Source organism: Cydia pomonella, chromosome 2 (genome assembly GCF_033807575.1).
Source record: "Cydia pomonella isolate Wapato2018A chromosome 2, ilCydPomo1, whole genome shotgun sequence".
NCBI lineage: Eukaryota > Metazoa > Arthropoda > Insecta > Lepidoptera > Tortricidae > Cydia > Cydia pomonella.
This window is the reverse complement of record NC_084704.1, coordinates 15,644,421-15,660,940: the sequence shown is the minus strand read 5'-3', so window position 1 is coordinate 15,660,940 and position 16,520 is coordinate 15,644,421. Positions and strand designations below refer to the sequence as shown.

The following is a 16,520-nucleotide window of genomic DNA, read 5'->3' as shown; positions in this document are numbered from 1 at the left end:
CGATACTTACTTTTCAAACGAATATTATCTCAGAGTTTTGATAAGGCGTTCGTAGAATTCATAAAATCTGACCTACTAAGTAAAACTTGAGATCTCACACCCCTTAAAATTTATTCCTTACAAACTTTAATTGAAATTCCTTTATTGAAAACAGATAGGTAAGCGAGTGCTGTAGGTACTATCCAAGATTTTCCAGGAAGAGCAGCTATCAATCTCAATCCAAAAATTTCCTACGGAAGTAATCGGCTATAAGATGAGGTAAATTTCCGACATCTATTTATTTAGTAAAAGGAGGATGGGCAGATTTGTCCGGACACTGGCTCATGAACCAATAAGAATAAGCTACATACCATTCGAAAGGTTTTTTATACACTCCTTTTTAGGGTTCCGTAGCCAAATGGCAAAAAACGGAACCCTTATAGATTTATGTCCGTCTGTCTGTCCGATTATGTCACCGCATCTTTTTTCCGAAACTATAAGAGCTATACTGTTCAAACTTGGTAAGTAGATGTATTCTATAAACCGCATTAGGATTTTACACAAAAATAGAAAAAAAAACAATAAATTTTGGAGGTTCCCCATACTTAGAACTGAAAATCAAAAAATCTTTTTTCATCAAACCCATACGTGTGGGGTATCTATGGATAGGTCTTTAAAAATGATATTGAGGTTTCTAATATCATTTTTTTCTAAACTGAATAGTTTGCGCGAGAGACACTTCCAAAGTGGTAAAATGTGTCCCCCCCCCCCTCCGTAACTTCTAAAATAACAGAATGAAAAATCTTAAAAAAATATTTGATATACATTGCCATGCAAACTTCCACCGAAAATTGGTTTGAACGAGATCTAGTAAGTAGTTTTTTTTAATACGTCATAAAATTAAAAAAAAAAAATCTTTCATCAAACCCATACGTGTGGGGTATCTATGGATAGGTCTTCAAAAATGATATTGAGGTTTCTAATATCATTTTTTTCTAAACTGAATAGTTTGCGCGAGAGACACTTCCAAAGTGGTAAAATGTGTGTCCCCCCGCCCCCGTAACTTCTAAAATAACATAATGAAAAATCTAAAAAAAAATATGATATACATTGCCATGCAAACTTTCACCGAAAATTGGTTTGAATGAGATCTAGTAAGTAGTTTTTTTTAATACGTCATAAAATTAAAAAAAAAAATTCTTTCATCAAACCCATACGTGTGGGATATCTATGGATAGGTCTTCAAAAATGATATTTAGGTTTCTAATATCATTTTTATCTAAACTGAATAGTTTGCGCGAGAGACACTTCCAAAGTGAAAAAATGTGTCCCCCCCCCCCCCCTGTAACTTCTAAAATAACAGAATGAAAAATCTAAAAAAAATATATGATATAAATTACCAGGCAAACTTCCACCGAAAATTGGTTTAAACGAGATCTAGTAAGTAGTTTTTTTAATACGTCATAAATGGTACGGAACCCTTCATGGGCGAATCCGACTCGCACTTGGCCGCTTTTTTTTTATGGCGGGACTCGTCAAATCTCTGTTTAAAACAAAATAAATGATACAAAAAAAATATAAGAAAACCAATAAAATATTAAAATATCGTGACACAAAATCACCGACAATACCAAAACCTTCATGATCTGTGACTCAGGAACTTAGTATCGAAAAAAAAAACTATATAGTCACGTTTCAAACTCACTACTTTTTGCGGCGAAATCTTTTTTCATACAAAGATTTGGGACTGCCTGCCATAGTAAAGTTTTACAACTTAGAATATCCTATCCGGTGACATACCGCTTGCCCTTATTGGTTCAATGGGCCAATTAGCCCACCCTCTTTACTTTTCCGAATACTTTTCTTGCCACAGGCAACTAATACTCATCGAGACAATTCTAAAAACCCCAAACACCATTAGGTTGCGTTGTTGCATCACAGAGTTCCTATGGCCACCTCCTGTCTCCATCATCAGATGAGCTTGATAGTACTATATAATGCATTGTCATCCAACATACAAATGCATGCAAATTTTCAGCACAGTTGGAAATTAGGAAGTGGGTCAAATTTAGCTTCCAAGATTTGGCCCCCACGAACTAACAAACTGACAGTAGGGCTAAGATGGTCGGTTTTTTATCATCTTTCATCATGTCTGTCACGTTCTAACAAGTATGTAAGTGCAAAAGTGACGTATGACATGACAAGTGATAAAAATGCGACCATGATACCGCCGCGGACAAGTTAAATAAAAGCTTGTAAAATAAATAAAATAGAACGTAATAAATGTGTGAGAATTACAAAATGAAAATAAACAACAACTGTTAGCTCATATCAGGTAATCCCGATATCAAGTGGGTACCACCGGTACGACCACATATGGAACAATTTATAAGGGAGATAAAATAGACTCTTGAATCAGTGTGCATTTTGTATGAATGCCTTTGGTACTACAAAAATATTTGAGTTCAGCTAGTTTGACCTATTTGCTACTTGCACAACGGGATGCGCATCTGCGATTCAAACGAGATGTGTGTGCGCACCACTTACGCATGCAACCAGGTTGACCACTGCCCACCGTATCACTAATTTGTTATTGTATAAAAAGAGATCAATGGAACGCCCGTTTAGTTTTTTACAATTACTTTACGAGCTCTGCTATTCAAAGCCAGCGAGTGGACAAATAATAAGAAAAGGATCAAGACTGGACAGTAACATGTAAGACACGACGCCGCAAAAAAGTTTGCCGGGTATCTTTTGATGTTACTACTTGCATTGTTTACGCCTAATGTCCGGCTCAAGTGGAATCCCGCCATGGCGAATGAAATGGGGTATATATGTATACGCAGGGTAATTTTAGCTCTAATCCACCCTTCACCCATAGAGGAAGCAGTGGTGATTTTCCTATAAAAGTGGGGCCAAGACAGTAGGTACTTTAAATGGCTAATGATACTTTATTTGATTCAATTAAGACATTGAAAACATTGATTGGTCGTTTAGCTTTAATACACTAACACGTAATCTTATGATAATGTAATAACATTCATCATGTCTAATTATGTACGGAGCGGATGCCGGCAAACACGATTCGTACGCTACATATTGTATTTATACTCTGCGCATGCATTTATTCTGCGCACGCGCTTTCTGCGCGCCCGGGATCAACAACATCGGCTGTGTATGTGTATGAGACAATCGACGGCCTTCTTGACGATTACAGTAGGTACATTCGACTTGTTTTCATATTAACTTGTGACATCTGACGTGTACCGTCTTTAAAATAACAGCGATGTATTTTATTTTATATTTATGTACTAGTATATTATAGATATGTAGATATATTGGATATACGGCCCGATACGAACTTTAGGATACGACAAAAAGACCAAGTCTCTAGATACGATATGTTTCGGATTTGTCAGAGTCAAAAGTGAGTTTCTTCAAACAAAACGTCACTTATTACACTGACATATCCGATTCATATCGTATCTAGACCTAATATTTGGTGTATTTTAAAGTTCGAATCGGGCCCTGACATGCGTATTCTAATTGTAATTGCATGATATGAATTCGATCCATACATAATCTGGATTCCAGACCGAATTCATTAACTATAATCAAGTTTCTTTAAACAAAAACGTTCTTCTCTTCAAAAATCTGCGCACCAACCTGCTCACGAAGGCGCCGTTGACGCGCGCTGTGCGGACCCTTAACCTAGTAGCCGAGAGCATTGATTTGTTTTGGTGTTCTCTGACTGAATTCACAAAGTCCACATTGTTCACATTATGTTATATGCGCCATAAGTTAAAATAATTTTTTGTTAATAGTTACACTATTGTCTTAGGTTTAGTACCTGTAAAGATAGTTGTAAGTGTGGAAATAAATAAAATAAAAAATAAAAAAATCTTAATGTTCGAATCGGCTCGTTAGTCTGTTACGTTACTTTAACTGTAAACAGACTACCTACGGACTACCTACCTAATGTGTAAGTTGTGTTTGACATATTCAACCCCTAAGGGGGTTGGAAAGGGGATGAAAGTTTGTATGGGGTTCAAGTTTTATTTTTCCACGAAGTTTCAAGCTACAAATTTCAGCTATTTTGAAAATTCATCCCCTAATATGGTGTTAAAGTTTAGAAAAAAAATATATTAGAAACCTCAATATCATTTTTGAAGACATATCCATAGATACCCCACAAGTATGGGTTTGATGAAAAAAAAACATGGGTTTCAGTTGTAACCCCCAAAATTTATTGTTTTTTTTTTTAACTACTTACTAGATCTCGTTCAAACCAATTTTCGGTGAAAGTTTGCATGGTAATGTACATCATATATTTTTTTAGTTTTATCATTCTCTTATTTTAGAAGTTACAGGGGGGGGGGGGGGGGACACACACATTTTACCACTTTGGAAGTGTCTCTCGCGCAAACTATTCAGTTTAGAAAAAAAATGATATTAGAAACCTCAAAATCATTTTTGAAGACCTATCCATAGATACCCCACACGTATGGGTTTGATGAAAATAGTTATTTGTACAACAAGAGAGCAAAGTTTGATATTTCTTCGAGTGCTTGTTTTGAGTCCCGTGCAAGCGAAAGATTCTATAATATAATTTAGAATCTTGAGCGTAGTAAGGGACTCAAAAGCGCACGAGATGTAAATAACTTTGATCTCGTGTAGTACACAAAAAAATTCACGTCAGTCAGCCATCAAAAAATATAACCTGAAAAAATGTAATCCGTCTTCATCACTATTTCACTCATGTTTTATGGAGGTATTCTAACAATTAACTTTAATTACCGCAATAAAACAAAACGAAAGAAATTACAATAAAATGATACGAAAATAATGAATTAACGAACATCAATTGACAGTTCAATCGTCAACTTTTTTTTGTTAAAAAAAAACTTTTTAAAATACGGTCCGAATTGCGGATACTACTATTTGTCAACTATAGTAGAGATCGTTAAAAGTCGTTAAGTAGAATTATTTACTGCGTAACAATTGCGTAAATTTGTATAAGTACATTGTTTTGATTGTATAATAAATTACGTAACATATGGTATTTTTATTAAATTTTAAACTTTTATTTCATTAATTAATTATTACGAATGAGGACACGTAGGGTGTTTTGGAACGATGCGGTCTGACTTATTTCGGGGGTCTATTATAAACCGTCAATATATCGTTGAATTACGTATGCACTTTTATTGTCTCTTTCTTTTTGCTAATGACGTGAAAGGGACAAAGACAATAGAATCCAAATACTTCGAACTTGTATTAGGCCCCGCACGTTGAAATGACATTCGAATATAAAGGTCACTTGAATGTTATTTTGTCTCACTTATTCTTATTCTTACTTATTCTGTCTCAGCAAAATCGCATTTTGCTCACTGTTCTTAAGCAGCAAATTAGGGTAGACCGGGGACAATTGAAACAATTTGCCTTTAACCGCCTGTGATCGTTATATTTTGATGAGTAGAAAGATCTACGCTCAAAATATTTCAAGGTTAGTTATCTGGTTCCTAAATAAAATTTATTTGGATGGTCTATAATCCATAGTTTTTTGACAATAATGTTGTTCCGTTCTTAACGTTTAGTTTTTTAAATAATTAATCATATTCCGCGCGCTTCAAACCGTTTATCGATGCAATGTCAAAACGCACTTCACAGCGATGCAATATTGAAATTTAAGCCAATAGGATCGCCCGAAAATGATCGGACGACATGCTAAGGACAGCCATCAGCAGAGCGCCTCTGGTGGCAAAAGAGAGAACTAACGAAACGCACAAGGCGTGCGGATCGACCGCTACCGATTTAAATCGTTTTTTATAGATTAAGCAACGAAACCTAAGTGTTTTAGTGTTCTATCGTGCGTGACAAAAGGCCTAAGACGATTAACCGTACCGCCGGCCGGCGTGTGAAAGAAGAAAAGGTGATAAACGTAAGAAGAACCAGTCACATCGAGAGGATTCCACCATTGCTGCAACCTCAGGTTAGTCCCGTGCATGATAATCCTGTTGGACTGAATTTCTCTTGTTGTATCGCTTGTTACCGGCGAGTGTAGATATTTATGCTCGATCCAGTATGTTACGGATTGGCATTGCATCTTTATTAAAACCGCGCTAATTTGTAACATTCTTTTTGGTGCCGAAACCAGGGAATCACCTTTTGACCTTCATTTACACTCGGCCTACCAACTACCAATTTTACTTCGTAACCTTTCTACCATTGTCGTTAATACTCGTTTAATATTCTTCCTTATTTACCGTGTAAACGAATTGCAACGTCAATCTATCGCGTAATTACGAAGTTAAAATCAAAGTCTTTGGTGCATTTTGTCTCGCTACCCTACCGTTTAACGAATTTACAATTGCATAATCTTTTCACTAAAACTTTATCGAAATATACCTAATCGTTTAAATCTAGTTTACAAAATCATTTAGAATTGTACCATAAATAACCGAATTACTTACTAAGAAATCGTATCATTTTTCTAAATAAAACTACAACTTACAATATTCCCTACCGACGGGTATTCGAGAAATCAACCTGACAACGTCCCAGTGTAACGAGGCACCCGTCTTACGGAGTTTTGTACGTAGTGTAGTCACGCGTTACGTTGGTCCGTTTCCTTTGTTCAAAACGACTCCACCCAGGTGTTCGAAAGTCGTATAACTCATTTCCTTATTTTGACCGCTCGAGTTATCGTATTAAAAATTGTCATTATATTTAAAATTTGGAAATCGAACGTTATCGTATAATAACTTTGAAGGAAGATATTCAAACTTTTTAATTACTTATTTCGTAGTTTCATATTGCCCGAATTATTTTCGTTGAATTAAAATAAGAAAATTATACTGGACTTTCTTTCATTTTATTTTCTATCGACTTTTTCGAACATCGCCAACCGTTCCGAGTGCTTCTTGAGTTCTTTTTCATATAAATTGACCGAGTTGATATATTTTACTACATTAATTCCGCGAACTCAGGGTGCCGGTTTCAATAGTTGTCGCGTTTTACAAACATCGAAGCTGTTTTTATTTGTGCTATCACTGATAACGTATAGTGTTTTTAAATACGAGCTTGTTGTTTTAGCGTATATTATTTGCGTATTAGTAAACATTGTTTTCTAAACTTAAACAATGTCTTACCTAACAAGGCGTAAATCTGTAGGTAAAAAATGTACCGATAAAACTTATACCGTCAACAACTTACCGAGTTTACGACGTAAACGAACTATAGCGTATAACCGTATAGCGAAGGCTTTGGAAATAGGGACCTTAGCCAATACCGATGATTCACAAGTCGAATTATTTCTTTCATATTGTGAGGAGATAAAAAATATCGCTGATAGTTTTCAAGAGTCTCACCTTATCATTTCGGATCTATTAGGGGATGATGTCGACGACCTTGAAAATGAATTTCAGGAAAGATTCGACGAAGCGTATTTTAACGTAGTTGCCATTCAGCGTAAATTTTTACCGTGTTCGTCTCATCAACCGGATATTTCGAGACAGGACATTCCAACGGGTTCGCATAGTACTCACAGTAGTAATATGCGGCTTCCAAAAATTTCACTACCGACCTTTTCGGGTGCTGTTAAAGAGTGGCCCGAGTTCATCGCGACTTATAATGCGCTTATTCACGAATCTACCCTTTTGAGGGAAATTGAGAAATTTAATTATTTAGTGTCCGTTTTACGCGGTGACGCTTTATCGTTAATTAGAACGTTTCCTGTTGCAAGTGAACATTACTTAAGTGCATACGATGCTCTCAAGTCCCGCTACGAGGACAAACGCGACTTAGCTTTTACGTGTTGGCGTGACATTTTAGATGTCAGTTTTAATACGGCTAACGCTCAAGATTTTCGACATGCGCTAGATACAATCGATGAAAATCTAACTATCTTAAAACAGTTGAAATTACCGACCGAACATTGGGACTTTGTCCTTTGTTATAATATTCTTGCGAAGTTAGATACCAAGCTACGACGCGAGTTTGAAGAAAAACACGCCGACGTGGAAATGCCTCAATACAAGCAAATTAGGGCATTTCTACACGGGAAAAGCGAAGCTTTGTTGCGCGATACGCACTTTACCGCTGTTACTTCTAAAAACGCGAACACTTCTAAAGAGGCAACGGGAACCTTACAGAAACCGAAGCGACATAACGTCACGCATACACTCCTCTCTCCTACTGTGAACCCCCTTCCAAAAGGTGGTGACAAACAAGAGGTGAAACCGAAAGTTTCGGGAACTCTGAAAGTTATTCGAAAATGTTCCTTCTGTGGTGAAGAGCACCACATTTCAGCCTGTAAGGTCTTTCTAGCGAAATCGGTGGACGAACGAATGGCTGTTACTACAGAGAGGAAATGGTGCTATAATTGTCTTAACGCGTCTCATTCAGTGCGACAGTGCACATCGATATTCTCTTGTCAGAAATGCAAGCGGAAGCACCATACTCTGTTACACCGAGAGGAAGCTGCCAGCAACCCCAAACCCTCTGGTGAAAAATCAAGCTCAGTCGTCTTGCTGGCTAAAGAACCGTTAACTCCGTCCAATTCACCTTCGAATACGACCGTGCTGCTGGCAACCGCGCTCGTCCAAATTCGTGATGCTTCGGGCGAGTTTCAGACATTCCGCGCGTTATTCGACACCGGAAGTCAAAATAATTTCCTCACCACACACGCGGCTCAGCGGCTAAAGTTGAAGCCTACCGCGACTAGTGATGGGCCGTGCGTCCTAGGGGGTGCACCTGCATCAGTGACTGGCCAGGTCACCTGTGATATAGGTGCCAAGGACACCGTACATTTCCGTCTGGAAATGTTTGTTTCACCGCACATATGTGCAGATCAGCCTATAGGCAGACTCAATATGAGTGGATGGGATGACCTCAAAACATTACCGTTAGCAGATCCTGGTTTTGATATTCCTGGTCCAATTGATGTCTTGCTCGCTGCCGACGTCTTTGCTGAGTCACTTCTCGACCAACGTTTGAAACGCTGCGTCAATCAACCGCGTGCTCTCAACTCTGTCTTCGGATGGCTGATAGTCGGAAAAACCCGACTAGCGTCGTCGTCTTTATTAAGTGTACCATCACCTAATAAGGATGATAGCTTAAACAATATCGTTCAACGCTTCTGGGAGATCGATACCGTTCCGCATTCTTCCCGATTAACCCCAGATGAACAACGCTGTGAAAATAGTTTCACAAACGAGCATTACCGTGACGAGACTGGTAGGTACGTCGTCTGTCTTCCCTTCAAAGATAACGCTGAGCCTGTGTTTGAAGGCTCTCGGGAGATAGCGGTACGACGCTTCCATGCTATCGAAAAGCGCCTTTCTCGTGATCCAGACTTGAAACAACAATATGTTGATTTCATGACCGATGACTACAGCGAAAGTTGTCACATGTCTTTGATGCCTGCTAAGAACGCGGCTCCAAAGATATCATCCAACAATGCGGAGATTCCTTTCCACTACCGGGAGCACGAAGCGGCATCTATGGCCAACGTGCACCAACTGTACCGTCAAATTACCGTTGCTCCGCATTACCGTGATTACCGGCGTATTCTCTGGCAAGCTAACCCAGATGAGCCTCTTCAGGAATACGTATTCAACACCGTAACGTACGGGGTCTCCTCGGCTCCGTTTCTTGCTTGCCGAACGATCCAGCAATTGGCCAACAACGAAGGTCGTAAGTACCCGAAGGCTAAAACCGTTCTAACTTCCGATATTTACGTCGATGACGTCGTTACCGGAAGTTCTTCGCTGGATGATGCTCGTGACATCAAGTCACAAGTTATCGCTCTTTTTAAGCTCGGCGCCTTTGAGCTACGAAAATGGGTAAGTAATCGACCCGAACTTCTAAGGGATTTGCCCTCTGAAAGGTGCCTTTCGGATGCCATCGCATTCACCGAGGCAGAAGTCACAACCGTTAAGGTCCTTGGCCTTAAATGGGAGCCCGCTTCAGACTCGTTCGTTTGTAACGTCCAACCGTCTAATCAACCGTGTACCAAACAAACGATTCTGAGTGAGGTTGCCAGAATCTTTGACCCTTTGGGTTTCTTGTCTCCTTTGACAATCCAAGCCAAAGCCTTGATCCAAAGACTTTGGATTCTCGGCTCTTCATGGGATGAAACTCCTCCTCCGGAAATTGTATCGCAATGGAACACTTTCTCTCAGCAGCTTCCTCAAATTAGAGATCTGAAAATTCCTCGCAAATTCACCATCGAAGGTGTTCAATCGTATCAGTTGCATGGTTTTTGTGACAGTTCTGAGGTAGCATATGGCGCCGTCGTATATCTACGTGTCACCGAGTCTGACGGCTCCGTTCGCGTCCATCTCGTTTGCGCAAGGGCGAGAGTTTGTCCACTCCGGAAACAATCTTTGCCCAGAACGGAACTGTGCGCAGCAGTTCTACTTGCTGATCTCATCAAATTTGTCAAGGACACGCTACGGCTTCCTGTTCACGAAACCTACCTTTGGTGCGACTCAACTGTTACATTGGCTTGGTTGCGCGCTCCGTCCTCTCGTTGGGTGACATTTGTCGCAAACCGTGTTAGCCACGTGCAGGACATCGTTCCTACCGCTTGCTGGAGACACGTTCCCTCTGGAACGAATCCCGCAGATATCTGCTCACGTGGGCAGTTGCCTCGGCAACTATTAACCAATTCGCTATGGTGGGCGGGCCCAGAGTGGCTTTCCCAATCGCCGTCTGAATGGCCATCAGACCTATCGAAGGATCGCAACAACGATAACGTCGTACTTTCCGAACAGCGTCGTGTAACTCTCGTAACAAATCAGACCGAACCTATCAAGCAAACGTCAATAATCGATCAGCTGTTAGAGAGATATTCGTCGTGGGACAAAGTCTGTCGCATTCTAGCTTACGTTCGTAGGTTTTGTACCAGCGTGCGTGGCACCGCTTCACGCTCTGAAAGTCTTTTCATAACGGACATCGAGTGCCATCGCGCGCTACTGGCAATCGTCAAGCATTTCCAAAATCGTCATTTTTCCGATGTCATATCGAAACTTAAGTTGCAAAAACAGTTACCTCGCAGTTTTCGCAAACTAAATCCTTTCCTTGACGACCAAGGTATTCTCAGGGTGGGCGGACGACTCGCGCGCTCCGGTTTGGAATTCGAACATAAGCACCCTGCGCTATTGCCCAGAAAGTGTGTACTTACGACACGCGTTATCGAATCCGTCCATCGGAAAAACCTTCATCCTGGTATAAATACGACTCATTATTTAGTCCTGCAGCAATTCTGGATAATCTCGGCTAGGCGAGCGATACGACACCAACTTTCAAAATGCATCCGATGCTACCGTCTGCATCCGCAGCCTCTGCAACCATTTATGAGCGACCTTCCTGCCTTCCGAGTCAATCAGGCTAAACCGTTTTCCGTGGTCGGCGTTGATTTCGGTGGCCCGTTTCGCATCAAACTCGGATCCCATCGCGGTGCGAAAATTGATAAGGCCTACCTATGCCTGTTTGTATGTTTAAGCACAAAAGCCGTGCACTTGGAGGTAGTGTCAACGCTATCAACCGATGGCTTCATCGCAGCTCTACGTCGTTTCGTTTCCCGTCGTGGCCGTTGTAACGTCATACATTCGGATTGTGGTACTAACTTTGTCGGGGCGAGCTCACAACTAGCGGCGTGTATCGAGCGAGCCTCGCACGCAGAGCGTATCGCTTTCAAACGCAACCCCCCGTCCGCTCCACACTTTGGAGGGATATGGGAGATCCAGATTAAGGCCGCCAAGACACATTTATATCGCATCGTTGGCGACCAGATCTTAACTTTCGAACAATTATCGACATACTTCGCTCAAATAGAATCGATTTTGAATTCAAAGACTTTGTGTCCATTAAGTTCCGACCCTAATGATCTGAACGTCCTCACACCCGGTCACTTTTTGACATTAGAGCCTCTGACCGCAGTTCCAGACTCTGACTACACGGGCGTTAAACTTAATCGACTAAACCGGTGGCAACTCATACAAGCGTTCCAACAGCAGTTCTGGAAACGCTGTCAAAATGAGTACCTACATGCTTTAACTCAGCGGGCAAAATGGACCAAAGACTCGACACCGTTAACCGTAAATTCACTCGTGCTTATTAAAGACGAGAACCGACCTCCTCTTCATTGGCCGTTAGGACGAGTTGTTTCTCTCCATAACGGACCTGATGGAGTAGTTCGGGTGGCTACCGTGAGAACCGCGAAGGATAACTTAGTTAAAAGGCCCCTGGTCAAACTATGTCCTCTTCCATCCGAATAATCACTCCAAAATACTATTACCTAGTTTTAAGATTAGTTTCGTAAATCGTAGTCTTATCAACAGTTAAGTAACGTTTTCTTTTTCATCGGGAAAATCCCATTGGTATTTTGGTGGGCGGAATGTTCCGTTCTTAACGTTTAGTTTTTTAAATAATTAATCATATTCCGCGCGCTTCAAACCGTTTATCGATGCAATGTCAAAACGCACTTCACAGCGATGCAATATTGAAATTTAAGCCAATAGGATCGCCCGAAAATGATCGGACGACATGCTAAGGACAGCCATCAGCAGAGCGCCTCTGGTGGCAAAAGAGAGAACTAACGAAACGCACAAGGCGTGCGGATCGACCGCTACCGATTTAAATCGTTTTTTATAGATTAAGCAACGAAACCTAAGTGTTTTAGTGTTCTATCGTGCGTGACAAAAGGCCTAAGACGATTAACCGTACCGCCGGCCGGCGTGTGAAAGAAGAAAAGGTGATAAACGTAAGAAGAACCAGTCACATCGAGAGGATTCCACCATTGCTGCAACCTCAGGTTAGTCCCGTGCATGATAATCCTGTTGGACTGAATTTCTCTTGTTGTATCGCTTGTTACCGGCGAGTGTAGATATTTATGCTCGATCCAGTATGTTACGGATTGGCATTGCATCTTTATTAAAACCGCGCTAATTTGTAACAAATGTAATAAAGAGAATGGGGCAGTATGGTTCAATTGACCTCACATGAGTGTCAATTGAAACACTATGTGAGGTCAATTGAAACACTCAAATATCTTCGGCACAATGAAAGTACTTATATCTGTTTTAATTTTTTTCATCACTACCTCGGCATACAATGAGCTCATCAAAAGTCCGCAAGCATAACACAAAAAATTCTCAATTTATGAGCATCTGAACATCTCGACTAAAAAACTTGAGAAAAAAAAAGAAAATACGACTTTTAGTTGTCTTTGTCGCTGCTACCTTTTAAATTTACCTTAACCAAAGTAGTTTCAATGCAATTATAAGATATAACGATATAGAATCGCAGAAAACAAGCATAATTATGTTTCATACAAAAGTGCTTGTTTCAACTATAACAATGTTTCAATCATAACCATTCCCACACACTCTGTGATAACGAGTGTTGCAGACATCGGGATGTAAAATGAAATAATAGACGCAATAAAATAATCAGTATAAATTGTTTTATTACGTAAACAAAAACATGGCGATATGCCTATCAAAAAAAATCCTTAACTGTCTCTGATATAAATTTACCAGTGGCCGACCTGTTTAATCAGCCGGTTGGCAGCAGTCGGTTGTTGCTAAAATGGCAAACATGCTTTTTGAGGTTCTCTCCGTAACATGCTTCCGTTTTCGGGGCATCTAAAAAAACAGTTAAATAAATGTATTGTACAGAAATAGGATGTAGTAGTATAGTATTATATTTTTAATTAGCATTATTTGCAATATTTTAGTTTAATATAGATCGCGGTGCTTGTTGGATAAAAAAAAATTACGTAAGGTTTGTCACCGACTTTAAAAGGTGATTCAAATGTAATCTGTATCTACATGAACCCGTTCATTTATTTTTGATTTTATCTAAGTTTCATTCTTTTTTTTTTGTTAAAAAATTTAATCTTTTGCTTTTATCATCAGCTTATCGTCACAATCACAAAATTTTTTTTTTCACTAAATTGTATACCTACAAACATACGGGTCAAACAGAGATCCTTCTTTTTTTTTAAACCTGTTAATAATCATTTGGTCTATACACAAAAAATTTCTCCAGAATATGACAAAAACTTTTCTGAAAACCGCATCAAAATCGGTTAAGATGAACGCGAGATAATCGTGGACAAACATACATACAAACATACGGGTCAAACTGAGAACCTCCTTTTTTATGAAGTCGGTTAAAAACAAACGTTTACATTATCTCGAATAAAAAAACTGCAGATTAAAAAAAAACTTCGTGTATCTTCGTATATCTTTAAATAAATGTCAACATTAATAGAATAAACATGTGCATCGAATACAGAACCTTATATTTTGAAGTCGGTTACTTTTGGGGACGATTAAAACACGAGGACGATTGAAATGTTTCAATCGTCCACAAGCAAGTTGTTTCTATCGTCCCCACACCACGTTTTTCACTTCAAGGTCAAATATTATGTATAAAAAAGACTCGAACGCTGATCAACGACCATTAAAAACATTCGTTTATTCCTAACTATAACACCAAAATAATTTGATTAGTCAAAATACAAGAGTAAAAGAAGTTATAAGAAAATATACGAGAGCACAAATACTTACTTTTTACCGCGAAAAACTGGTTTGGCTCGTGGACACTCCCGTCTCGCACCGGCGCTCGAACGCTACTGGCCAAGGATTCAAACATGGCCGACCGCGTGTTCCGAGTGTTACGTCAGACGCGTAGGTATTATAGTTTTCGAGAAAATTGACTTGTTTCAATCATGACGTGTTTCTATTGTCCCCGGTCTACCCTACCCTTGCTCCAGCTGCTGACGTGAAAAAAATTTTTTTCAGTTTCATTTCTAAGTATGGGGAACCCCCAAACATTATTGTTTTTTTTTTCTATTTTTGTATGAAAATCTTAATGCGGTTCACAGAATACAACTACATACCAAGTTCTGCCTCTATGTGGTCCGACTTTCAATCCGGAGGTCGCGGATTCAAATCCTGGCTCGTACCAATAAGTTTTTCGAAACTTATGTACGGAGTATCCATTGATATTTTCCACTAGCTTTTCGGTGAAGGAAAACTGCATACATCTGTGAAGAAATTCAAAGGTGTATGTGAAGTCCCCAATCCGCATTGGGCTAGCGTGGGGACTATAGCTCAAGCCCTCTCGCGTATGAGTGGAGGTCTGTGTCCAGCAGTGGGACGTAAATAGGCTGTTTTTAGGGTTCCCTACCAAAATAGGTACAAAAGGAACCCTTATGGTGCGACTCTGTCCGTCCGTCCATCTGTCACAACGCTAAATATCTCGCGAACCACTTAAGCTATCGATTTGAAATTTGGAATAGTTATGAACAACGCTAACCCAGACAAATTGAAAGTATTATTTTGTTACTTTATTTTTACTATGGGAAATGCTACTATGTTTGTTACTATGGGAAATGCCCAATATCAAGAGGGGGCAAAATTTCAAAGTCTAGTGACTAATTCAAGTGGGGCATTATTTGAAAGAGATCAAATTGCCCATTCCAAATTCCATTTTATTATTATTTATTAGTAGTGGAAAAAAAATGGATTTATGGACGAAAATGTGAAAAAAAATATCATTCCTCCGGGATCCTTATCTCCGAAGTTTACCGAAGAAAATTTATGAAATTATTACATAATGTTAACATTACTATAAAATTTACAGGAAAAATATAATCAGACTTCTATCTTGGTAACTTTTTTTAATTTACAAAAAACATTTCCGAATTCAGTTTGCAATTTAACCAACTATAAGTGAATTTATTACACTGGAAATTGCTATGAGATTACATAAAAGACACCTTTTTTCAAATGAAAGAAGACTTTTAAATCGGTTCAAATGATAGAGAATTATCCTCGAGAAACCAACATACGGGCATTACATCGCGCAAATTAGTTAGACAATTTGCAATCTGTTAGGTACTTCCGATCAAAAGTCTTTCACCTTTATAGTTTCACGAGATAATTCAAAGTTTGTACGGAACCCTCGGTGTGCGAGTAAAACGAACTCGCACTTGACCGGGTTTTTTTATATTAAGAGGTTTGAGTTGAGAGGTATTTTATCGAGATTTTTTGTTTTCATTGCGGGGCTTGAAACTTCGTGCGTTGTAAAATTATTAACCGTCCCTACTGCTAACTTTTGCTGCACTTTGTTCTATGCTCATGTAAAATATAACAAACAACATACAAATCCACGCGTATGAAGTCGCGGGTCGCGGGTAACAGCTTGTAATTAGATATGTATCATCAGGTTCAAATTTTCATGGACAATTTATGAATGAAAGCGCCTCTACCAGAAATCAACGAGATCCTGGAAGGTTGCTTCATAACTGTGTTCCCAGGACAGCATTATATTCCAATAACGGTTTTGAGATGTGCATGAAACTTTTTAAAGTTACCAAAATCTATATAAGAGAACTGCTTGTACGAGTACATAGATTTAGAAACAAATGAATGAAGCTTCCTTAACATTTTACAGTCAATACTGTACCCCTAGTGTAAATTTGATCGACATCATAACGTGACGAACGCGTTTGCGTTAAGTCT

General features: G+C 39.3%; 1 protein-coding gene across 2 annotated transcripts in view; it reads right to left on the bottom strand.

The window, feature by feature from the left end:
• LOC133534465 (prostaglandin E2 receptor EP3 subtype) overlaps positions 1 to 16,520 on the bottom strand; it is a 74,131-nt gene that overhangs the window by 32,460 nt on the left and 25,151 nt on the right. The window lies entirely within an intron of this gene.